This window comes from Canis aureus, chromosome 16, assembly GCF_053574225.1.
Source record: "Canis aureus isolate CA01 chromosome 16, VMU_Caureus_v.1.0, whole genome shotgun sequence".
NCBI lineage: Eukaryota > Metazoa > Chordata > Mammalia > Carnivora > Canidae > Canis > Canis aureus.
The window spans coordinates 29,028,694-29,054,576 of record NC_135626.1 but is presented as its reverse complement, the minus strand read 5'-3'; the positions used below and the strand labels follow the sequence as shown (position 1 = coordinate 29,054,576).

Genomic DNA, 25,883 nt, shown 5'->3' with positions numbered 1-25,883 from the left:
GATCTATTGACTGTGTTTCCTGAGAATTTTATTTTATAGTTCTAAAGTTGTAGTCCATAAATCTTTTGAACTTGAGGGTTTGAGTTAGAGGAGCCATGTGGTTCTAGGAAAATAAAAGGTGCCAAGTTTATTTTTCACACCTGTTAGCTCTGCCTTTCCCACATTCTTTTCTTTCTTTACGTGCCACCCCTCTGATATTTCCTCCTTGGTGGGGGGAAAACCACACTAAAGTGTTCATCTTTATGTAATACCACTCATAAAGTATTTGTATTAAAAGAAAAAATGGGGAGAGGGCAATGTTCAACACAAGTGCATGCACTATAATTGTAAAGTTTCTATTTAAAAATGAAGTCTCTTGGAGCTCCTGCATGTTACTGGTGGGATTCTAAAGTGGTGCAACCGCGATGAAGAACAGTATGACAGAGCCTCAAAAAAATGAAACCTAGCATTACTATATGATCCAGAAATTCCGCATCTGGTTATATACCCAAAAGAATGGAACGTGAGGACTTGAATTGATATTTATATACCAATGTTCATAGCAGCATTATTCGCAATAGCCAGAAGGTGGAAACAGCCCAGATGTCTGTTGACACATGAGTGGATAAACAAAACGTATGTACATGGACAGTGGAATATTATTTGGCCTTAAAAAGGAAGGGAACTCTGACACGGGGAGGTATGGATAAACCTTGAGGACATTATGGTAAGGGAAATAAGCCAGGCACAGAAAAGAGAAATATTGTATGATTTTGCTTATGTGAGGTTGCTAGAGTTGTCAGACCCATGGAGACAGAAGGAAGGAATGGTGGTTTTATGTTATGCATATTTTACCACACACAAACAGACACACAGAAATCAGTGAAGGCCGGTTTGAGGCCCCAGGTGGGTTGGGGCCCTTGTTTCTCTGAAACCAGGCAGGTGAGAAACTGCCCTCCAGCTGTCCTTTGAAAACGCGGCATTGCCCGGCTCCTCTATCAGGATTAGCAAGCCCATGTGGGCACCAGGTCCCAGGCCTCCCAGTGTGGGGTCCGCCCCTGCAAGGCTCCTATTGTCCTTCCTGAGTGGGGAGTTTGGAAACAGAAGCAGCTTCCACCTGAAACGTGTGTTCTTGGTTGCTCTCTGTGACAATTATTGTGTTCTATTTTAAGCCACGTCTCTGCTTTTGGTAAGTGTCTGAGATCCTGTTTTGTTAACTGTGGCCGTGAGACGCCGTAAAAGAGCAGAAAGACCTCACCGTAGGTGGCAGGGGGCTGGAGGCTCTGCCGGCTGGGTTTGGGGACACACTTTCCTCTTGTGTAGCCGCCACAGGCTTGGTTCCCTTTGGGTGAAGACTGAGAAAAGGCGAGGCTGAAAATAAAAGAAAATACATATTTTTCCCTTTCTCTGGGAAGGCGCTTGGCTCCCTCACAGCAGGTGGCCGGGGAACTCAATCTGTGGAAGGCATCGGCGCTTTCAGCGCAATCAAAGTTAAGTGCAGAAATTTAATTAAACGGCATCAAGGATGGCAGAAACTTTGTAAAGCTGCAGTGCATTGTCAAATTCAACAATTATTTCAAGGAACACAATCCACAGATGGCGTCTAATTGATAAATTAAGGCTCTGCTTCTCTAATGGGCTTGCATTTAAGCCCGTTTTCCACCCATACAATAACCATCGCCTCCCTCACCCCTGCAGGGAAAAAAACCCCACGTCGTGCCCCTGGAATAACTGTAGGATTGGGTCTTGACTATTTAGTGCAAAAGGCCTCTGGCTCCTGGTTGTGATCCTCAAGCCTCTATTTCGGATTGAGTCTTGTTCTAAAAACAGGAACCCTAGGATTTCTTCAGGGCCGTGTGTCCTTTCTGCTCCACTAACCCGGATGTATTGCTCAGAGATGCCTGGGTTTTTTGTTTTTTGTTTTTTGTTTTTCTTTTCTTTTCTTTTTCCTTTTTAGTATAGCGCTGGCTTTTATCCTGCATGGCACAGGATTTTGCCCAAAACAGAAGTCTCAATTTATTTATTCCTTACCAAAAACAAAAAAAAAAAACAAAAAAAAAAACCTGTTTTTAAGACCCGTGGCACTTCCTGTCTGTTAACAGCAGACACCCAACTTATTTTTATTCCAGAAGAAAATATTTGCTGTCTCTAAAGATCCAACCCTGGTCAGGGAAATGTATCCTGTATTGAGACTTAATTTTTTAAAAATCTGGAGGTCTTGAATGTTTACCAGAACTTCTTTTTGCAGATGAGAAAATTGAGGCGCTATGGTTTTACCTGCCTTGGGACTAGTTCTGTGAAACTGTATTTCTAGAGATAGAGGGGAGGCCACTCCGTTCAGTGGTTCATTCTTTCTTTCTCTCAGTTAAGTGGTTCATTCATTCATTCCACCAATAGATATGCATTAAGTACCCACTCTTAACTTTTCTAGATGCTAAGGGGAAATTTGACGGTGGAGGAAGACACCTATATGAAGCCTACATAAAATTGTGGGGGACAGACACTAGAACAATCTTACAGATAGATGCTTCAATGCAACTTGTGATCAGTGCTATGGAGGAAGAGTAGAGAGTGACTTGGGAACATATACAAAGGCATCTGTAGGGAGGCATCCAGGGGTGACTTCACATGAATGGAGTTAGGTCAGAAGGGGTAGAAAGAGCCAGGTAGAGAGGGGAGTAGCCTACTCAGAAGTCCAATGTACTAGAGCAGCTGAAAGAAGGCCGTGTGAGCGAGGGAATGGTGTGAGAGAAAGTGGAGGGTGTCACAGTGGCAGGTTAGCTCCCATGCACCGAGTGCTTACCGTGTGCCTGGTGTTGTCCAGAGCTTCATCTGGGCCATCTTATCTACCTCTTTCTATTGTGGCCATCTCTCCTCTACTGCCTGGCACATAGTAGAGTCTCAGTAAATGTTTGTCCAATGAATGAATGAACCCTCCCAATGATGGGTATTAGTTTCCTGACCTTATTGCTGGGAAACTGAGGCCAATAGGGGTAAATTCATTTGCCTGAGCTCCACATCCTCTAGTAGTGTTGGTCTCTGTGCTGGAGTCTTGACTCCCTAAAGGGAGTGAGGTGTGTGAACCACTTGGTGAAGGAGTCTGTGATTAATAGCCCTAATCACCCCGTCTACTCTAATGTTTCCATCCCTCGAAAGAAAGAATTAAGAGAAACCTCTAACTTTTATTCCCACGTAGGTAGCAGTCAGTGGTGGAGAGGGCCAGATTTAAAACAGAACCTTTGCAAGAGCAGAAGCACAGGGTTCAAGGCTTTTAACTCAGTAACTTTGGCCTTGTTCTTGCAAGATATTTGGTTTGTCCTAGAAAGAGACAGCAGAGGAGGGGGAGTGGGTATGTGTGGTGTGTGTGTGTGTGTGTGTGTTGGTGGGGGGGGGGCGTGGAGTAAAGGAGCAGATTTATTTACTTATTTGTTTGTTTATTTCTAAAGAATGATTATGGGGAATGGTAAAATTCTTTCTAATTTCCTTTTTTTTTTTTTTTTTTTGCAATGGCGTGGGCGGCTTTTGAAATTCGTGTAGTTTAGGGAGGCGCGGGTTCTGTGCCTGGGATGCCAGATGATGTAGCTGGATGGCTGTCGGCTGTTTATTTGCTAGTCTGTCGTTACCAACACAGTATTCTTGAGTTCAGTGGCACGACACTGCTTTATCCCCCACTTCCCCCATATCTAAATATATCCAACTAGTCAATCAGACTTGGCAGCCATCAGGATTGTGGTTGTCAGATTGAGTTTGCCTTGGATCCTCTGAGCTATTGGCTTGTTTTCCAAGCTTGGACGTGTATTCAAGTAGTGATATAGCAGCATCGCACTCACAAGCACGCACTCAGGTGGGGGCCTCGTTGTAAGGTAAGGATGAGGCAGCATTTTGGTATCAAAAAGGCATTTCCTCCTTCTTGGCTGTCAGTTGTAGAGCAGAGACAAAGCCACGCCATGGGGAATGGCTTCATGCTCGGTGAGCAAGATGCGTGGGTGTGTTTTCCTGAATCGTGATTTTTTTTTCCCCCCCGAGTTCTGTGAGGAGAGAAACCGGCAGCTGGTGGGAAATACTCTGTGTGTAGTAGGTGGAGGTGGGGGTGTGGCTGGAAGAGGAAGACGGGATGGTGCAGAGCTGGGTGTATGGCAGGGGGGACCCGCCACCGTGATGGTGTGCCCCTGGCTGCGAATTCCAGGAGTCTTGGGCCTTGGAGGGGCCTTTGTTTCTGTGGTCCCCCCCCCCCCCCCATACACACACGCTGTTCCCCCAAGCAGCCATTTTCTCAGCACTGTCTGATGCCTCTCCAGGAACCTGAGAACCTGAGGGTCTAGCTCCTGGGTCTTTCCCGGGAGGCTTGTTAAGAGGATTGGTGGAAAGCAAGTCACGAGATTTTAAATCCCTGCTTTCTCCAGGGAACGGCCTTTTATAAATAAGTGCCGTGAGTGCTCATCTCCCCATTTGCTTATCTGCAGAGAGGCCTCACTCTGGGAGAGGGCTGGGGTCCCCAGAGCAGAGACCTGTGCCTGGAGGCACCCCTACTCGTGTCACCCCTCCCTCTCCTACCAGCTATGTGGAGTCTTGGTGGGTGAGGGAGTGTCCAGCAAGTTCCCCTCTCATGAGGGGGGAGCCACAGTTGGGTTTGTGGGGTTCCTGGGCCTTTGATAGGGTTCTGGGAGGGAGAGGCGAACACAGAAGAGACATAAGCTACAGACTCTGCCCTCAAGCTGCTCCTAGAACACAGAAAACATGAACACGCAAATGAATGAACTAGAACCGTAGTCCCCAAATTGTGATTCAGGGACACTTGGGCATCCCTGAGACCATTTCAAGGATTCTGTGGTATCAGGATTTTTTTTCCTAATAACTTCAAGGCTCTGTTTTACCTTTTTTCACTCTCATCCTTTCATGAATGTACAGTGGAATCTTCCAGAGGCCTCATGGCCTATGTTGATGTCATTGTTCTGATGGGTGATGGGACGTGTATATTCCTGTTCAAAAATATCTCCATTTAAATTTCTAATACAGTAAACACTGACCTATAAACAAAAATTTTTGGGTGGTCCTTGCTTTCTAAGAGTATAAATGTGTCGTGATACCCCGGAGTTCAGGAGCCACACAGAATGTAGGCTGGCAAGTGGAAAAGTCAAGTTATGTACTAGGTACTGAGGTAGGTAGCACAGGTACTGGGCAGATGACAGGTACTGGGAGATGAGCCAGGGAGGGGATTGTCAGGGCAGGCTTTCAAGATGAGTTACTGGGTGTTCGAAGGTATGAATAGGAGGTTAGCAGGTGGACAGAAGGAACAGTATGTTTGAAGGAACTGGAATATAAAGCACTGTAGCATATTGGTCTTTTCCTACCAGTCTGCAGGGCAGAAACGGTTTCACATTGGCCTCACCATGGGATTTTTTTTTTTTTTTTTCTATCAGTGATTTCCAAGGCTGCTTCTCAGAATCACTTAGTGATCTTTATGGAAATACTGCTGGAGCTAGGTCTCAGGCCTCTTGATCTGTCCATCAATGGTGGCACTTTTGGCTTCTGTTGGTGGGAATGACCGGGAGCTCTTTGTATCAGTTTTAGTTATTTTGTTGAGCGTGACATCACAGTTGTCCCTGTAAGTGAGCCTAGGACATGTTACACTATTGGCTCTGTCATAGAATTGCAGCAGCTGTCACTGGACACAAGCGTTCCCTCCTGACCTCACCTGTCCACCTACATCTGGGAAACAGATGAGAACGGTGGATAATGAGAGGGGTGATTTGTTGTAGGTTGGGGACCACGTGTTCAGAGATCCATTTATGTCTCGCCACCAAGCGGTGTGACCTTGAGAAGGCTTTGATGTCTCTGAGCCTGTCTGTTCCCCTGGGAGTAAAAGCAGGTTGGACAGATGCTATTTAATGGACACACCTAAATCTGTCAGTGAGAGGGACCCTTCTGTTGATGAATAATTCATTCTGGTTTTGTTCTTAGGAAGTATTCCATGGGGTATACTATCTTCCCAGCTATCTTGGTTTTGCAAAGAGAGATACAGAAATGTTCCGATTAATGACGTAGATGGCTTCTGAACCATGGAAGAAGGGAAAAGAGGAGACCAGGGCTCCCCGGGTGCTTACTCTGTGTCACGCGCTGATCTGAGGGGTTTCTGTATCCTCTCATGGTCACACTCTTCCTGTTGGTAGATGCTACCATCCCATTTTATAGATGAAGAAAGAGAGGCACAGGCAGGTTACCTGAGTTTGCCCAAAGCCAAACATTCCAGGTGTTCAGGCTTTGTGCCTTCTGTTCTTCATATCGTCTCCTGTGCTCCTGGAGAGGGAGGGCCTGTAGTCTGGAGCTGTTCACAAGAGAAAAGAGGCAGAGTAACCACTACAGGGTAACCAGAAGACAGAATAAAGGGCACGGGAATAACGTATACTTAACCAGACTGGTAAATCAATAGACTAATTAAAAATCAAACACCTTAAAACACTGTTCCTGGTTAATTGTAAACCCAACATTGAAACGTTAAAACTTGCCCAGCCAATGGGTTTGAATTATTAACTGAGCGAGTTAATTTCAAGCCATGGGTTTGGGTAGCTGTGAAAGCTGCCCTCAAAGAAGGGGAATTTGTGTGCCATTCCTGCTTGGGCCTGCCTGGCGCCCAAGGTCTTGTTATGGTGGCTGCTGTTTTCATTTGTAATTGAAATACCTTAAACATTTAGACTTCACAAATTCAGACAGATTGTGGGAGAGGACAGTTTGAATCACGAAGGAGGTGGATTATGTCCATCTTTCCAAATGAGAGAAATGCCATTCTGTTTTGTAATAAAATGGAACCCACGGTACGAGGTAGGGCCCCTTTTACAGTATTTGACCCGAGGCTAATGTTCCTTCCACCTGCCTCCACTGTTGCTCTTTGCTAGTCCTTTCTGCCCAGAGAGACCAAGGTCCTGGAGTAGGTGTCATTGGAATTTAGCCTTAAGACAAACTGCTCTGCAATGAGGCCTTTGGGATATTCATGGATGGCCAATGGACCACAGGATGTTTCGTTTAGTTTTTCTTTTAAGTAGAGAGACTGTGCTGGACCTGCCTTGATTATAGATAAAACTCACCAGCAGCTGCATCGGTTTTCCTTGTGTGAGCTGTATTTCTGACCTATCTGGGGTCATGAATCACATGGGGAATGTGACGGGCATTTACCCAGAGTAATGCCTAATGCCCCAATCATGGGGTTTTCCCTTGGTGCTCAGACAGGACTTTATTAAGAAGCCCTGGGACACCTAGGAGGCTCCAGGGGTTGAGCGTCTACCTTTGGCTCAGGTCATAATCCTGGGGCCCTGGGATTGAGTCCCACATTGGGTTTCCTGCAGGGAGCCCACTTCTCCCTCCGTCTATGTCTCTGCCTCTCTCATGAATAAATAAAATCTTAAAAAAAAAAAAAAAAAGAGTAAAGAAACTCTGTGTCAAAGTCACAAAATAGGGGGACTTTAAGGATAGTGATAGTATTTTACTACTACTTATATAGCATTTTATTTTCTTTCCAGAGTTCTTTATAAGACAATCTCCTTTGACCCTCTTGAGAATCCTGGAGTTGCTATTTTGTATATGACATATGCGGGTGGGTGCCATAACTTCCCTGAGTGTTGCTGTTTTCTTGTTAATTTGCTAAATGGGCTTTAAAAAGGGAGATAAATGTAAATTTCAGCCCCATAAAATAGTCTCATTTCAAATGCTTGTGACTCAAATTAATTAATTTAAAAACAGCGTAAAGCACTACCCCAGCCACAAACATGGCAAATGAGTAATGTTTGTTCCATTCAGACAGTTGATGGGGTAAAATTACAAGATTGGTCTGTGATAAGAAAACGCTTTTGACTTCAACTTGAGTGTTTATAGAAAGGAGAGACCTGGGCAGTTTGTTTATTTAGAACATTTATTACAGCTTCTGCTCTACTTCTCCCAAATATAAACACTTGGGGAAATTTTGGAAAACCACAAGAATTAAGTAAAAATCTCCCTAACTCTGCTATTTACCATTTAGAGATGACCACTGTTAACATTTTGGTACATTTTCTTTCATCCTTTATTCATGGCAAAAATTGTGACAAAAAATAAACACATTATTCACTAACCTCATTTTATATCTATGCTATGAATATTTCCCCCTTATAATTCACTATTTTTTATGGCATAATTTTTATTGTCTACATTGTATTGGTGACTTACAGCTTTATTTAACCAAAACCTATTGTTGAATAGCTTGTTAATGGTTTCTTAAAATTACAAATAACTTTGGTGAACATGCTTGTGCATGACCTCTTATCAACATCTCTGATTGCCTTTTTACATCACATACCTAGAAGTGGAATTTCTGGGTTAAAGGCTATAGATACTTTCAAGATATATATATCTCGAAAAAAATATGTATAATGTATTGAAATATACATAATGTATATTTAAAAATATGCATAATGTATTATATATAATTGCATATTTATAATCTCCTTATAAAATATATTTTTATCTTAATTGACTCTATAAGGATGATGGTATTACTTTATAACCTTGCCAGAAGCCTGAGAGCTTAACTTATTTTTAAAAAATTAACTAGTTTTTATAAAAATCAATATGTGTGTATGGTAAACATCTTTATTTCTGCTGCCTGGTAAGGCTTAATTTTGAAAAGATTTTCAAAATCTTCGGTGTTTCTCTGCTCAACTTACACTATATTTATTCTTTAAACTTCTCCCTTCTTCAGTGCAGTTTTTGGCACAGCTTTCAGTTTAGAGTTTATTTGTTTACCTATCTGCTTATCTTCAATAGGCTGACCAGCCCACCTGTCTGTCTGTCTTGGTTAACATTTATCCATGCTTGAGGATGGAAATAGCTTTCCTCTGAATCAGAACTTTGGGTGTAACCGTTTCAGCAAAGTCACCTGCATAGACGTGAGGGGGCTGGCTCCTCACTGTCCTTTTAACTCACCAGGTTAATAAACATGGTTAATTTGGAAAATGCCCCAAAGCATATAAATGAAAATAAACGTCCCTGAAATCTCACTGCACAGAGATAATCATGGTCAATGTACAGATCTGTTTCTTCTTTTTGGGGTGGGGGATGGGAATAGTACATACAGAGAAACAAATTTGAAAGCAAGCTTTGCCTGTTTTCTATTTATTTAATTATACAAATAATCAATGGGTACTTTCTGCTTTGAAAAATATAAACAATATAGAAACCAATACTACCGCTTCCCTTTCCAGAAGAAACTATAAAGGAATATTATTCATCGCCTCTACCCTCTCATCCGCCCCTACCACTGTGGACTATTCTTCAAAGGAAACGTTCAGCTCCAGGTGAATGCAGAGTTTCTTGACTCAGACTCCTGGTGTCCCAGAGTAGGATTGGAAAGCCATCACTCTCTTCAGAGTGAGAACATTTTTTTTTTTTCCCCTACGAAGGGGTACTGATCTTACTGATTGCAAAAATAAATTCAGATTAGGGAAGTAAAGGGCATCTGAATTTAGAATTCTTCAAAGTTAGGATGTTAGGGACCTTGGAGACCATTTGGTTTCACCATTTCATTTTCTGGATGAAAAAACTGGGGCCCAGTAAACATTAATAAGTACCTTGTCTCAGATCATCCAGCCAGTTAGAAACATAACTGAAATTCCAGGGTTCTGGTTTGTGCCTTTCTTCTTTTAAAATGAAGATGTTGATTTACTTTTAAAAAGAAGAACAAAGGCCAAGTTTAGTCTGGTTTCAGATGCAGAGAGCTAAATCCACTCCTTTCTAGGTTAAGCAGAAAGGAATTTGTTGGAGGGCACTAAAATGCTTGCAGAAATCATCAGGCAATTGAGAAAAACCTCTAGGTTGTGTTTTTGGGAAACAACTCTTGGAGCCTCGCAGCAGATCAGGGTCTTTGTGGAACTGTTGCCTCTTTTGTCACCTGAAAGCCACTTGGGAAGCTTCGTGGTTCAGAACGGTGCCTGCGCTGCCCTCGTTGAAAGCACCTCAGCTGCTGCTGCTTTGCCTTTATCTTCTCCAGCAAAATAGATTCTCTGTGAGGAGTCAGCTAAGACACAGGATGTTGCCACAGAAGAGCCATATGCCCCCCTGGCCCGGCTGCCAGAGTAAACAGCTGAAGGCACAGAATCTACACTTCCCCTTTTCCAGCTAGCTGCAAGGGAGTCTGAAATGCTCCTCACTTTTCCCATTCCTGTGTAGCAGGAAGCTGTGGGAGGATGCTGAAATGGATGAGGGACACTGATTTCCCATGAGGATTCATCAGTTCTGTGAATAGATCAGATATGCTTGAGTTCTGTGTTACAGTTATGGAAGGTAGACTAGCAGAGTAGCAAAACCCAAAAACTGGAGGGTTGTACAAAATATAAAAGAAATTTTTAAAAAGGAGCAGCTATATACAGAAATATTATCATGGGATGGCAGTACTACCTAACCTTGTTTTAGGATATATCATTTGAGGGATGCCTGGGTGGCTCAGCGATTTAGTGCCACCTTCAGCCCAGGGCCTGATCCTGGAGACCCGGGATTGAGTCCCCCATCAGGCTCCCTGCATGGAGCTGCTTCTCCCTCTGCCTGTGTCTCTCATGAATAAATTTAAAAATCTTAAAAAAAAAAAGTCATTTGAAGTTCAGTTGCATTTTTGCAACAGAGGGCATAAATGATGCATGGTAATCTAGGATTTGACCTGACTGACAATAAATTCAGGCCCAGATCCAGCCCTTGAACTTGTAACCAGATATCTGTCACTAAACCTTTAGCTTACTAAGTTTTTTTTTTTTTTTTTTTCCTGACCCTTTTCTGGTGTGATTTCTCATCCTGGAGGAAACCCTGCATTCCCTCTCAAAATCCAAAATTTAGGAAGATATTTATCTCTAATCTATCAAGGAAACCACTTAACATTTACTCTGTGGACAGTTGACATTTGGAAAGTGCTTTAGGCAAGAGGGCAAGCAGAACACAGGTCCTGCACGCGATTGGAACACACATCTCTAGGTTCCCATCTTCAGTATCTCTGCTGGGACATCATGTCACTCCTGGAATTCCCCATAGAGATAGAGCATCATTCTTTGCTATCCTTGGCCATTGTCTGCTTCTGGTGTGGCAGCTGAGTGCCTAGTGTTTACAGCCCTGACTTTAGGTTTGGCTGGCTTACTGTGAGGTTTGTTCAGGAACATCCAGCATGATTACATTGACGAATGAGACTTATGGGAGAGGAAGGAAGGGAGTAATGGGTGGAGGGTCAAAATCCAGAGAGTAATGAGATGCAGTATAAGCATCAGTGAACTTAAGTTCCTAGCAACAGGTGGTCATCAACCTTCTCAGGCCCTGCACTGGTCAGGCGGGTCAGCAACTCTGAACGTTCTGCTTGGTGGTGTAGAGCGAGGAGCAGGGGAGGGGAAACATATGAAAGATATGATCCTGTCTCCAAAGGAGTTTACTTTTCTGTGCAGATGGGTAGGCCCTTTTCAGGTGACCTTTCTTTGGGTAGCAGAGGAAGCGTCTGCTGACCATGAATGACATCTTCTGGACAGGCGTCTCCTCATCAGAAATGTCACCTTGAGCACCTGTTGTCTGCAGTTTTCTCTTTGCATTTCTCACATCCTGGGCTTTGTATATTCTAAGGATGGATGGCTTGGTGTTAAAGGTGTTCTGTGCTGCACTCATCCATATGTGAGCAGCTTGCAGTTGTGGAGAATACATGTCAGTACTGTTTTCAGACCGGGCTGGGTGGTTTTCAGCTCCGGTTAGGTGTCTGTTTTTGGGCAAGTGATTAACATCTGGAACCCTCAATGCCCTCAGCTGTAAAATGGGGAGGGAGGAGCACTGGTATTCTTTACTCCTCTTGGCATCGTCTGAACAGAAACAGCTTAGATTCTTCACTCCAGAACCCACAGCCTGGACATGACAGCTCTTCTCTTGACTCCTTCCCTTTCTCTTCTACTCTTCTTCCTCTTTGTTGCATCCTTCATCTCATTCCTCTCCCATCCTTCCTCTTCCTCCAGAATTTGCTGTGTGCTTGATAAAAAAACGATACCTAGTCATTACGTTCTTGGCAGAGAAGATGGAACACATCACCAACTGTGTTCAAGAGACGTGTAGACTTTGGAAACACATTGCTTGGGCTATGTTGTATCCTTGACATTGTGTCTCAGTTTCTTTTATCCGTACAAGGGAGATTGAGATGGTTCCCACCTTGTTGAGTTGTGCTGGGAGTTAAATATGCCACAGTGTGGGCAGCTTGGGTGGCTCAGTGGTTTAGCACCCCCTTCAGCCCGGGGCGTGATCCTGGAAACCCGGGATCAAGCCCCACATCAGGCTCCCTGCATGGAAGCTGCTTCTTCCTCTACCTGTGTCTCTGCCCCCCGCCCCCCGTCTCATGAATAAATTTTTTAAAAAATCTTTTTTTTTTTAAGATTTTATTTATTTATTCATGACAGAGACATAGAGAGGCAGAGACACAGGCAGAGGAAGAAGCAGGCTCCATGCAGGAAGCTCAATGCGGGACTCGATCCCGGGTTTCCAAGATTACGCCCCGGGCTGAAGGGGGTGCTAAACTGCTGAACCACCGGGGCTGCCCTAAATAAAATCTTTTAAAAAAAAAAAAAGCCACAATGTGTCAGGTTCTTACAGCAGTGCCTGGCACACAATGATTAGCTGATCATACTGATGATGATGAAGGAATGACAGTGTCCCATTATCCCATCCTCCTAACATAGGACTTCCATGAGGATGGAAGGCAGTGTACTTGAGGCACACCGAGAGGGAATAAAGGTACTGAGGCTATTCCGAGCAAGTGTGTTTGGAGGCCCCGGCATCCAGCAGCTGGTATAGGGAACAAATAGAGGATGAATTGAGAGGTGAGGTTGCCAGCTCCCCTTCCTCCTGCCTACTCCCTTTCAAATGAGTGGCCCTTACAGCTTTTGGGCATCTGTCTCCACTGCGAAGGCACACCAAGCCCCATTTGCTGATTCTGGCCCTGGCCGCCCGAGAGCGAGAAGCTGAACCAGGCTGTCCTGCTTGGAATTTGCACTCACCTGCCTGCTTTAATTAGATGATACGTGGTTCCTCTTATCTTCTTCTTCTTCTTCTTTTTTTTTTTTTTTTTTTTAAGATTCTATTTATTTATTCATGAGGAACACAGAGAGAAAGAGAGAATCACAGACACAGGCAGAGGGAGAAGCAGGCTCCAGGCAGAGAGCCTGATGTGGGACTCGATCCCTGGTCTCCAGGACCACACCCTGGGCTGAAGGCGGTGCTAAACCACTGAGCCACCTGGGCTGCCCTCCTCTTATCTTCTTGAGTGGAGATTTCTCTTTTTGGTGATCAGCCATTGATGCCAATGTGGGATTAGAGTTCTTACTCCCATTTTCCTCTTGGGGCCCTGTTATAGGCTGTCTGAGATAGAGAAATTGCACATGCTTGTGCAAGTGCTGGGTGAGTTGCTTGGTGAGTCCATGGACTGATACCTCCACTGCGTTTTCAGGTGTACAGAGCACTTTTGCATATAATCTGATTGGATCCTCACAGTGTAATGCTGCTAGTATCAGGAATGTTATCCCATTTCATAGATGGGGAAAACTAAGGTTGAAAGACATAGAGGGTCAGACTCAGGGTCAAACAGCCAGCAGACGATGGAGCTGGGAGCCAAATCCAGGCCTGGCTCTAATTCATTACTGTCTCCTCTGGGTCATGCAAGAGCCCACGTAGACTTGTTTTTCAGTAAGGCTTTACTGCTGCTTCAGTTCAGTGCAACAAGAGTGTTCTGAAACCATGAGTTGGCTTCTTCAGTAGCACACAACCACAAAATAATAACTTTTTCCACCAGCCAGCACTCCGATCCCTTCCCCAAGGTAGGGAGTCACTGAAAGGCACAGATGCGTCAAGAACGGGGTGTGTGCAATCTCGACCTCTCTGTGACCCTGTGTTCTGAAGTTGGAGAAACCTCCATCAGGTGAATTCACCTGCGGTCTAGTTTTTAGTTTGTGATTTTTTCGTTCCACTTACGCTTAGATGGCAGAAATCAGAACTCTGTGGCCCCTCTTTGTCTTCCTAATGCCCTCGAAGAGTGGTCTGTTTATGAGCAGTTGATTGATTAAGCATTAATATTTTAGAAATCACGTCCTAACCTTTTGGGCAAATGTGGTCTCTCATTTGCTTTCCGCAGTCAAACCTTTCTGCCTTTGGCCTTATGACACGTTTGCTGCTAAAACCTACATGTGAATGAGACACTGCTTTCCCCTCAACTCCTCTTCCCCTCGCCTGAGGGAGGGGGAAGCATGTGGTCATTCTAGGTACCATCTTGACCGATAAGTGCCTTTCTGAATATGCTTGGGATAGAGTCACAGAGGAAGGAATTAGTCTGACAGTCTTTTAACTTTGACTTGAATTGGGGAGTCCTGTACTCCATGGCATTTGCTTAGAAATGCTCTTGGTCTGTTACATCACCCTCTGCTGTTGCATCACTGGGGCTGGCTCCTGAGTTGGAATTGAGTAGGGACTCTGGGACGGTGGCCAGGTGAACACGGCTTCTGTGCAGTTGAGTCCAGCCCGTGCTTGTGGAAGGCCTACTGTGCTCAGGCATTAGGCTCTTCATCTTGGCAGGACTTGAAAGTAGTCCCCTTACCAACCACAAATCTAGTTCTCTGGCTTCTGCAAAGGGCAGAATTTGGAAAGAAATGCATTGTTTCTTTTCCTGTTCTCCATCACTTAAAAAAAAACCCACAGAGCTAATTTGTTTAGATGGGTAGGGCAGAGGAAGAGTGTCGCTCTCCATAAAGAGCTCTTGTCTTATCACCAATCCTGCCCCACAGACTGAGGTTTTCAAGCAATACTTTACTTACTTCCTTTCTTAGTTTTTACCTAGCTTGTTGGGCGTGGGGCATCGGCGTGTCAAGCTCTGAGAGCGGGTCACTTGGGAGAGAAGGTTCCAGAGTGAGCCAGCCTTTCTCGAGAAAGGAAGGCCATACTGCACACTGAACACCCCTGTCCCTGACTATGCTGTGGACCTGGAGCAAGGGGGAATGTAAAATGAAAGGAAACTGCGTTTCTGTCACCCCTTGGGCCTGCCATGTTACCTGTGAGGGTGGCTGGGCTTCTTTGACGGGTTGAAGGTCCCCGTGATGAACTGCCAGCCCACAGTCTGACTTTCCCCCAGTGGAATTCGGCCCCCAACTCTTCATCTTGCGGTTAACCCTTCTCATGTTTTCTGCAGACCTGTCCAGAGTGGTTCCTTCACTCCTGATCCCTCTCTACAGCCATAGCCACCCCCACACCCTTCTGAACAAAACGCTGCCGCCCTAGCCCACACATTTCGCCTATGCACCTTTGCTCCGGGGTCACCTCACTTCTCCTGACTTCTAGTGCTCATGGTTTGAGAATCCAGTAGGAAAAACACTGCCTGTCTCTACTGCTGACCTTGTTTTTCCCCAAACCCTTCTCTGTCTCAGAGTTCGGTCCTCCCTCCCGCCTGCCGTGGGCTGGGGGAGATGGCAAGTCTCAGCTGTTACTTTACAGAAGGGTGTCTTTATTCAATTTGACTCTTACTATTATGTGGTGAAGCATTCAATAAAAGTCGTGATTTATGAGATGTTGTGTGGCTGTGGTTGTTTCTTCATTTTCTTTCTTCTTTTTTCTCCTCCTCTTCCTCTTCCTCCTCTGCCGCTGCCGCCGCCGCTGCTGCTGCTGCTGCTTCTTCTTCTTTCTTCTTTCTTCTTCTTTCTTCTTTCTTCTTCTCCTCCTCCTCCTCCTCCTCCTCCTCCTCTTCTTCTTCTTCTTCTTCTTTTTTTTTTTTTTTTTTGCTTTGTCATCTATCAGGGAGAGAAAAGCCAGGCCTGATGATTTCTTGGCACGTCCTGTGTTCACTTCAGAATGTCAGCTGTCGGCCTGTCAGGAAGTTATTTCTCGGATTGGTTTCTGCCTTCTTTGACTTTTCCGCACAGTCTCCGCTGTACACAGGCAGAGGCCCTGCTCTGTCCTGCAGGCTGGCGATAAGGGGAGGGCTGGATGCTGTGGGAAGAGGAGCGTGGCCCCCTGTGTGGCCCTCGGCTTCCCATGCTCCTCAGCGGCTATATGTCCAGCACTCTGTCAGCTCTTGATTGCTTAATAGGAAGAGGCAGGCAGGGTTCTTTCAGGAGGTTTCCAGAATTTTCTTTGTTCTTGAATACAGCACCCCCCAATCCTCTTAGTTTCTTTTTTTTGGCCTGGCCACGTTAGAAATCCTTTCCTTTTTCTCTTCTGTAAAGTATGTGCATGCTAGATAAAAGGCTCTTGAATAGCAGGCCTAGCATATTGGATATTGGCTGCTGAAAATAGGCTAATTGGAGATAGAGGCAAGTTGTCACAAAGGTGCCTGTGGCGGGGGGTGGAGAGGAGGATGATCCTCTGTAAAAATGCCAGGTTGACTTTTTCCACCTCTCCCCTCCTCCTGCTTTTATTATTAGCTGTTTGCCGAAACGCATCCGAGTCTTTGTGGAGTCCTACAATAGCATTAACCAAGTTGTGCCCTGCATTCTAATCACCTGGTTAAGACCTCGTTCTGTGTCTGGAACCGTTCCATGCTGAGCCCCCAGAGTGTGCATAAATAAGTCTTTAACCCGCAGTGGGTGGCCCAGGAGGGACCAGGAAAGCTGGCCTGCTGGACTTGAACAGAGCACATACCCTTTGCTTTGAAAGCGGCTGCTTCTGAGGCCAGAATTGAATTTTGGTGGGGAGTGGTTGCTTGCCAGTGCCACCGGCAGGGTAGGAACCGGGAAGACCCCCATTTTCTGGCCTCAGAGCAGTGACAGAGAAATGGGAGCAAGCTTTGGTGCATGCAGATATCCGCCAGGCCGACCGACGCAGGATCAGCTCGATGGAGGCAAGGCCTGGTGGCCCTAGAGGGTCGTCTGTGAGCCCCCCACTCATAGACCCCAAGTGAACATGGGTCTTGCCTACTAGCTGTTTACAGTCTAAGGGGGATCCTGTTTTTGCGAGCACCCTGGATCCTTTGAATTAGAACATTTTGTCACCCCCGAGGGTCATTAATTGCCTAGCCATGTACGTGCTGCTGTCATGCCTCTGTCCCTTTGTTTCTGTCTCTGCTGCCAACTTCCATTGGAGCCTCTCAACTGGTTTTGCTGTGGCTTCATCTCTGCTGGTCCCTTTCTGACTTACCCCTACTCCGTACTACTACTCTACCTCTCTAGGAGGTAGAGACCTCTACCAGGCTTCTGACTGCCCACGGGGTCTAGCCCAGTCATCTACCTGGAATCCCAGCCTCACCTGGACCCTTCCAGCCTAATGTCTCACAGGTCCCCCACACACCTGTGCTCTAGGCATCATACCCCAGAGCCCCTCTCTGCCTGTGGATCCTCACTCTCCAGGCTTCCAGAATAACCTCCCCCTTTTTTGCACAGAAAACCCAACTTGTTTTTAGAGATCCTCTCCTATATCTCTATCCCTGCCTTGAAGCCTTTTCCCACAGGCAGTGAGTGACCCCTTTCCCCTGTCAACCTTGTAGCCCTCTTCGGTTCCCTTATGACTGGTTGGCATATCCTCCTGGTTCTTGTCCTGTGTGCTCCACTAGAGCAATAGACGTTTAGGGCAAGGACTGTGTCCCTGTTGTCTAGTAGAACAAAGGAGATACACGTTCTGCATTGTCCAGTGCATGGGGTCGCTGAGTGTTGGAAATGGGGCTAGGCTAATTCAACCAAGGAACTCAAGTACCCATGACACTTTAAATTTACATTGCCACCTGTGGCTAGTGGCTTTCACACTGGACTTTACACCAGTGGATTATCTTGCTTCTCTTGGTATCTTCAGAGGCTCTAGCACCGTATGCAGGTACATATACGTTAGCTATGTGCTCTTTGCTTGTTTTCCACGCAATTTGATTTTTATGTTAGATTCAATTGATTACCTACTTGAGCACCATTAATGCTTTGGGGGGGGGATACAAACAATAAATAAATATGGCCTCTCCCCACAAGAAACTTAAGCCTCATGGGTAAACATCTAGTGATAATGGGAAGTAGAATGGAATAGAATGGCACCACTTAGGAACAGTTGACATCCTGGGCAGGTGTAGGATTGCTCATAGAGGCTGAGGGAGGGGGGATGTAGAATGTCCATTCATTCATTCAGCAAGTACTTACCATGTATGCCATGTATGACTGGGGCACTGGGAGTATGTCTGTGAGCAAAACACACTAAAATTCCTGGCCTGGTGAAGCTTACTTTCCAGCAGGAGGGAGACAGATGATAAATAATGTAAATAAATCCAAGGTGTGTTAGACTGTAGAAGTTGGGAGGAGGTCTGGGGGTGCTTGAGGTTGGAGGGCTTGCAGTTTTTAAATAGGTTGGTTAAGGAGGGCCTGGTGGAGAAGGGGACATTTTGAGCACAGACATTTGGGCTGAGATGTGAAGGGAGTTCCTGGGTGAGGGAGCTGCTGAAATGAAGACCTGAGGACCTGGATGTGCATGCCCTGGTCAGAGCAGCTGCATGGATCCTTGAAGCCTGGGCTGATGATTTGCAGTGTGTCTACAGATGTCCTGTCTCCTTGATGAAACTATCAGCCCACCCAGGCTAGTAGTTCCAGTTCTTTTCGTTTCTCTTTCCAGAAGGTTTCATTCCAAGTAGCTGCTCAGAAATTGTGTTGATGAAGGGATAGTTAAAACTAAGGCAAATCTCCTATGATGAGATTTTGCCAAAGGAAAGGTCTGATAAGATCAGATCTTTCCTCTGGGTTAATTGTACAACTGACTCTTATTTTGTTTCTGGGTCTCTCTTTGTGCAGACCGAGTCTTCTGCAGGGTCTCAGGTGGCTCATTCCCTGTGTTTTTTGTTTTTGTTTTTGTTTTTTTAATATTTTATTTATTTATTCATGAGAGACGGGGGGTGGGGGGTGGTGCAGAGACACAGGCAGAGGGAGAAGCAGACTCCATGCAGGGAAGCTGACTTGGGACTCGATCCTGGGTCTCCAGGATTAGGCCCTGGGCTGAAGGTAGCGCTAAACCGCTGAGCCACCTGGGCTGCCCTTATTCCCTGTGTTTTTAACACATTCCTTTGATGTAGATCATCTCTGGAACACAGAATATTTGGGGGAGCCAGGGTTGAGGAGCAGCTGGAATAGAGTGGAAGACCAAACTGGCCTTTGGCGGGAGGGGCAAGATTTGTGGCCAGGGAGAGCAATGCCATATTTTCCAACAATGATTTGACTTGTCCCTGGGTCTCTAGACTTGCCCGCTGAACAGGATGTGAGCTCTCCTGAGCTGCAGAGCTGCCTGGAGAACAAATGTGCAAAATGATTATAGTTTCAGATATATTCTGAGTACTAAATCCAGATTTTTCACAGGGAGACAAGATGGCCTTTGGTCAAGGGCAAGAAAGGGCTGTTAAAACAAATTACTGTTTTAAGATGGCCTCTTGGCACTATTGATATTTACAGTGATAACAAATATAAAAACCATTTCTCTCTACCAAAAAAAACAAAAACAAAAACAAAAAAAAAACCCAAAACCCTAACTTTGTTAGACTTCTACCTTTCTAAAGGCAGAGTTGACCGTAACAAATGTATGGCAGTGTACCTTGGGGCAGTTGTCCTGTTCAAGGGTAAATCCTCATTGCCAGTTGCCATCAACAGTAAGGTTTTCCCCCAAATCAACACTTGCAACTAACCACAGACTGCCAAGTCACTCCAGGCCTCGGCATACCCTTTGGGCTCGTGTGGGAGTAGCTCATGTGGCAGCTTGGAGTTTGCTGTTGAGCTACACATACTGCTGGCCCTGCATATACTGAGATTGGTCATAGACAGTATGTGCCTGAGGTCTGGATCCACTGAAACTGAGAACTGATGCCTCCTTACCTTTCTAAATAAACATTTTTATGTTGTTGGACACTGCTGACCATTCCTTTCCATTTGAAATACCCTAGCTTTGGTGTAATAGTCATGACCCCTGAAATTAGCAGCCTAAAGCAATTACTTTATTCTCAGGGAATTACTGGGTCAGGAATTTAGACAGAGCTCAATAGGATAGTTGGTTTCTGCTTTGCTGTGTTTAGGACCTCAGCCAGAAAGACTTAAAATGTTGATGATAATCTGGTGGCAAGGGGCCAGAATTACCTGAAGGCTTATTCACTCATATGCCTGGTGCCTGGACAGGGATGGCTCAGAGAATGGAGGTCCAACATGTGGTCTGTGTGGCTGGGCTTCCTTCCAACATGGCAGCTTTGGGGTAGTTGGACATCTTATTCCATGGCTCAGGTCCGCAAGGATGCATGTTCCAGCGAAGAAGCTAGAAGCTACAGCACCTTTTATGATCCAGCCCTGGAAGTCACACACCATCTCTTCTGCTGTAGTCAACTGGTTGAAGCAGTCACAAGCTCATTCATGTTCAAGGAAAGGGGCATAGACTAAGGGGCCATTTGGGATAGTTGGCGAGATAATTTTCTCTTGCTTCTCTACTGATTCTCTGGCTATGCCTTTGGGTTTCCAAAAGATGTTGGGATTCCTCCTAGTGAATTCACTCTGGGTCATCTGTCCTGATCCTTTTTCTGAGCTCCAGAAGAGATACACAGATTATCTTCTGGACACTGCCAATTTAATGTACAGAAACGGAACACATTTATCGTTCTTCTGCAAACTTCCATCTTCTGCAATTCCTTATCGCAGTTGGTGACTTCTTCTCCCTCATCTCTGCATCTGGCCATTTACCCAGGGCTGATAATTTTGTCTCCTACTCTCTCTCTTAAATCTCTTCCTGCTTTGTTATGCAAAAGATCCTTGCTTTAGTTGAAGGTCCCTTCATCTTGAGCTGTTATGATAAGCTTCTAACCGACCTTACAGTCTGTGTGTGCAAGTTCTCCAGTCTGTCCTCTATGGAATGACTTCTCTAAAATACAGAGCTGGCCGTGTTATTCCTCTGCTTGAAATTGTTGGCCCCTTGTTTAGAGGATGAAGGTTAGTCTTCTTGGTTATGGTCTGCAAGACCCTTTGTGATCTAACCCTTGCATCAGTCCTTATCTCCCAGCAGTTTCTCCTTTCCTCTTGATTTGTGATACTGCTGAATGTTTTGGTGCCTAAAACAGTGATATTTCATGCTGCTGTGACTCTACTTGTTCTTCTTATCTTCCTGGAAAACTCCTGCTCATCCTTTAAAACCCTAGTTTAGTTGGCATCTCCTCTTTGAAGTCTTCTCTGACTCTCCTGACAGAGCTTATCATGGATCCCTGTCTTTTTTTGCATGCTCATGCCACTGCGTGTCTTTGTCAGACCCCTGTGAGAGCTCTAAGAACTAAATTGTTTGGGCTCCTACAGCCTGGTGGGGACTAGGTGGTCATGAATGTCTGAGGTCAAATGTAATTAATCAGGAGCTGGTGATACAGATCTGGGGAGTGGTCACCGAGTCTGTGATTGCCGGGTATTTCATGCCCTTCCCCATTTCACGTGACTTTTTAAATGGTTTCATATCCAGAGTCATCAGTTGTCCTTTTTTTTTTTTTTTAAATTTTTATTTATTTATGATAGTCACAGAGAGAGAGAGAGAGGCAGAGACATAGGCAGAGGGAGAAGCAGGCTCCATGCACAGGGAGCCCGACGTGGGACTCGATCCTGGGTCTCCAGGATCGCGCCCTGGGCCAAAGGCAGGCGCCAAACTGCTGCGCCACCCAGGGATCCCCAGTTGTCCTTTTTATATATAAAGATCCCTCTAACAAATCACCAGCTGTGTGTGTCTGAATCGTAGGAGACGGTATGTGTGCCTCCGCCTGGCGGGATCGTCTGGTGTAGCAGTCTGTGTTCTCTGTGGCTCCTAGATAGAACTTTGGCCAGCTGTTCTCAGGAATGAAGCCTTTCGTCTTATTGTGCCAGCAGTAAGGAGTTCTCAGAATTACCCAAAGGGAGAGAAAGGAGACGAGATGGGTGCTCAAGGGCCTGGAATCATCCACAGACTGGGTGATTCATGGCAGGAAGTACTAATTCACTCATTTGTTCAGCCCATATATATTATGTGCCTACTGTATGCCAGGCATTCTCCTGGGTGCTTGGTATACACTGGTGAACAAAACAGACAAAAGTCCTTGAATTTATGACGCTTCCATTCTTGGGGGTTTGATTGACCACAGCCCTCCATTAGGAGGCTTCCATTTTGAGGGGTGGGGGGGCATCCTGACTGCAGTGGATTGGTTGTGAAGCCCTAGCTCAATACCTTTATGCATAGCGGGCACTGAACAAATGTTTGTAGAGGGAATGAATGTTGTTGGACAAATGAGGTTTAACTGGGCAGATTGTTTTTCCTTGAGGGAAGGGAACTAGATTTTATTAAGCGCTTGCCAGGTGCAGAGCAATTTTCCCATAGAAGACCCTGGTCTTCCAGGATGAAGTGCCCTTCTGAGAGACCGTGCGCCATTTGCTGGGCCGTGTGGCTGATTTGACAGCCCTCCAGAGTGAACTATGAAATGAGCCCTCCACGTTTTGGCTGACAGTTACAGGTCCCCAGTCACCTCTTTGCCTCAATAAACATCCAGCCCAGACCAGTTAGCTGGGTTGGGCACGTTGGGGGACGTGTCTTTTCTTTTTCTCTTTTCTATTGTTTGGTTGGCTTAGTGCAAGTATTTTAAATAGAACAGACATCATGACCATAAAACATCTGTAACACTACACATTTAGTAAAGTTCCTGGCAGGCAAGCATTCTGTTTGATTGGTGAATGTTTTTGCTATGAATGTTGTTTCCTTCCCCCACCTAGTTTGTCCCTCTGGAAAATAAAGTTTTCTTTTATGTGAGGATTTATAGAAATATGTTCCTGGCATGAGGAGAGCACAGACCTACTAGGATATTGGTGTAGCAGAGAAATATTACCTCCGAGGCATAGACAGTTTTATCTCTTATGGAGAATGACCTTCCTATGTAAAACAGTCTGTTACTCTTCATAGGGTAAGGGGCTGCCTAGGGTAAGGCAAATAAAGACATGGCTTGGTGCTGAGATAGCACCCTTTGTTGCCAGAGGTGCCTTTGGAATACCATGGTTGTCCAGTGCTGCCACTGGATGTGGGCTGATTTCGAAGTGGTGTCTGAGAAATCTGAGAGAAGTAGAATCATAATTAGTCATTAAATTTACAGAGTTTGCTCTGTGCCTTTTCCAAGTGCTTTTTTTCTGTTGTTTAGTCTGTGGGGCAGGCAGGGAAGGTTTGATCCCCATTCACAGCGGAACAGGGACGAAATCACTTGGGAAGGGAAGGTAGTGGAACTGCGGAGAAGCACTTTTATGTGCCTGTCATTCCACCCCATGCTAAGCACGTTTCATGTGTAACTCTTTTAATCTCATTTTGTAGAAGGAGAAACCCAAGTTTGGAGAAGCTCGGTCAGGATCACCTAGTATATATGATTGGGATTGAACTTCTTAGGTTGCTCTTCTTCCTACTTTATCACTTGGCTGGCTTGGGGTGCTGGGATTGAAACCTGGCCCTCATCTCCAGAATCTCCAAATCTGATGCTTTTTTCAGTCTCCATAAAAACTTTCTTGGATTTAGAAAGATCACCTTCCATCCCTTTGGGGGTAAGATATTTAATAAATGGTGGAAAGCCTTGCTCATGGTTTCCTAGGCTCCTCTCTTTCACTACAAACCCTCCTTGGCTCCCCCTTTATCCCTCAAAGGAAGTTACTTGTGGCAGGTGGCAAGGGCCAGACCAGCACATCCTGGGGGAGGGGGAAATTTGACTTTTTCTTGACGAGTAAAATTTATGACCTAACAGATGGCTGAGTGTGATTCCAAAGGCGACCACACCAAGGGTGCAATGTGCTTATCTTTCCTTCGGCCCTCCTCCTCCCCGCACTCCCCCCCCACCCCTCAACCCCCTCCCCCACCCCCACCCCCGCCCCCTGCCAATGTTTTTGGCACTGTGGATGGTAGAATAGGGAGAGACCTGCTGATGGGAAGCTGACCCCAGGCCCCACACATGTCACTTGGACTGTGTCTAGGTGCCTTCATTCTAGTTGGTGCTTGCTTTCCTCACCACTCCTGCCTAGGCCAACACTTAGCGTTAAATGACCCAGCCCCCCCACGACGACCCTGCTTTTCTCTTTCCCGAGTGAAGGGTGGCTTCCCTGTTTCAGCCTTTTGGAGGTTTCTGTCTCCTCCCTGCAGGGCCTTCCCTGTCAAGCCTGGCCCCTCTCCTGCTTGCATTCCATCAACACCTTGGCCACATTCGTTCATGTCCACTTGTGGCCTTTTGGCCAACATTGAAGATGTTGCTGCTTCTGTTGAGGAGGTCCTTCTCCCCTTTCTTTCCTGGCTACCTCCTGCTAACCATCAAGTCTCAGGTCATGCCCAGCCTGGTGCCCACAAAGCTCCACCTTGCTACCATAACACAGCCTCTTCCTTGACAGTATGTTCAGAGCAGACACCAGATCTTTTTTTTTTTATTTTTTTTTATTGGAGTTCAATTTGCCAACATTTAGCATAACACCCAGTGCTCATCCCACCAAGTGCCCCCCTCAGTGCCCATCACCCAGTCACCCCAACCCCCCGCCCACCTCCCTTTCCACTACCCCTTGTTCATTTCCCAGAGTTAGGCAGACACCAGATCTCATTCCATTTAACATACATGGAGCCTAGCACAGCACTTGGCACATAGTAGGTCCTCAAAACACATCTGATAGGCGAATGAATGAATGGGTATGTCTCTCTGCCACAGACTATTCTCTGCAGTTTGTCTTCTGGTCCTTCTTGGTCTCCAGGGTCACTCTCCTATAATTCAGCAGTCATTTTCTGAGCACCTACTGTGTGCCAGGTTCTTTCACATACTCATCTCTCATGAGGCCTAGGGCAGCTCCGTGGCATGTAGCAGTTGCCTCCGCTTTACTTGTGGCTTGCCTACAATTACAGGAGGGAAATGGCTGAGTTGGGGTTCAAGCTGCTTCTCACAGAACCCTGATTGCACCTTAGAATCTTCTGGAGAATGTTGGAAAAAATGACTGATGCCCAGGCCTCACTGCCGACCAATAAGACCAGCATCCCGAGGGTGGGGCAGGTATCACCAAGCTTTCAGCAGCCCCAGGAGATTGTGAGGTGCTGCTGGGCTGGGTGCCACTGCGCAACGGGAGTGTCGCGAACCTGCAGCCTGGCTCAGCTCCGCGGATTAGGTAAAACTTGCTCATCAAGAACTGATTGCCGTGTGCATCTAAAATATGCTAATGAAGATAATCAAGGCTAAGGGTTAAGGCTGCCATTTGTTCTTTTCCTGAAATCAACTGGAGGGGTGGGGGGATGGGCCGCCTTGGCTTCAGAGCGTGCCTGCCAGCAAAGTTTTTACGCTTTCCCTCCTAAGAAGAGCCCTTTGGTTGTTGCAGATGAGAACAGGTCTTGTTCTCACTGGGGTGGGTTCTGGAAGTTTCTCTGGGGCAGTCCTCCCCAGAATACAGATAACCGAATGCCCTCCTAAGCCTGGTTTTCCTGTTTTCCTGAACTGAGCATGCGCACTCCCTTTGGCCAGTGCTTCCCGGTGGGGCTCGGGGAGGGGTACTCTGAAGGCTGTGCCCAGCGGCCTGGTCTGTAGGCAGATGCCGGGCCAGCCTGCAGCAGGGTTGGGGTTAGACGCGTGGGTTTGGCCTTCTTAGAGTTCCGGTCGCACAGTTTCGCCTCAGTTTGTGTTGCCCACGCCAGGGTCTCAGGCCCATTTTTCAAAGGGAAAAGTGAGGCCCAGAATTGCCAAGAGACTTGACTTAATCTCATCCCAGGGCCAGGGTGGATATTTGCCCTGCCATACGTCTGCACCGATGTGCCTGGTAGTGCAAGCAGGTGGGCACAGAGAACGGGTCTTAAAGTTACGGCCATTGTGGCATTTGGATCACTGCTGTAGGCTGGGCACCCTGGGTGATCGGTGTCCCCATCTCCAGGGCCCTGCCCCTCACCGTGAGGCGTCCTCCAGGTCTCCA

The 25,883-nt window shown here is 46.0% G+C and overlaps 1 protein-coding gene and 1 long non-coding RNA gene across 22 annotated transcripts in view; one reads left to right on the top strand and one right to left on the bottom strand.

The window, feature by feature from the left end:
* The window catches only part of MSI2 (musashi RNA binding protein 2), a 391,805-nt gene that overhangs the window by 96,973 nt on the left and 268,949 nt on the right, over positions 1-25,883 (top strand). The gene's annotated exons all lie outside the window — the stretch shown is intronic.
* LOC144286295 (uncharacterized) lies at positions 598-20,904 on the bottom strand. 2 transcript variants are annotated; one of them, XR_013354344.1, is made up of 3 exons: positions 20,073-20,904; positions 6,201-6,304; positions 598-1,350 (listed from the first exon to the last, which is right to left on the bottom strand). It is a non-coding gene; the product is annotated as an uncharacterized LOC144286295 (long non-coding RNA). The 2 variants fall into 2 exon arrangements; XR_013354345.1 differs by lacking the exon at positions 20,073-20,904 and adding an exon at positions 9,576-9,730.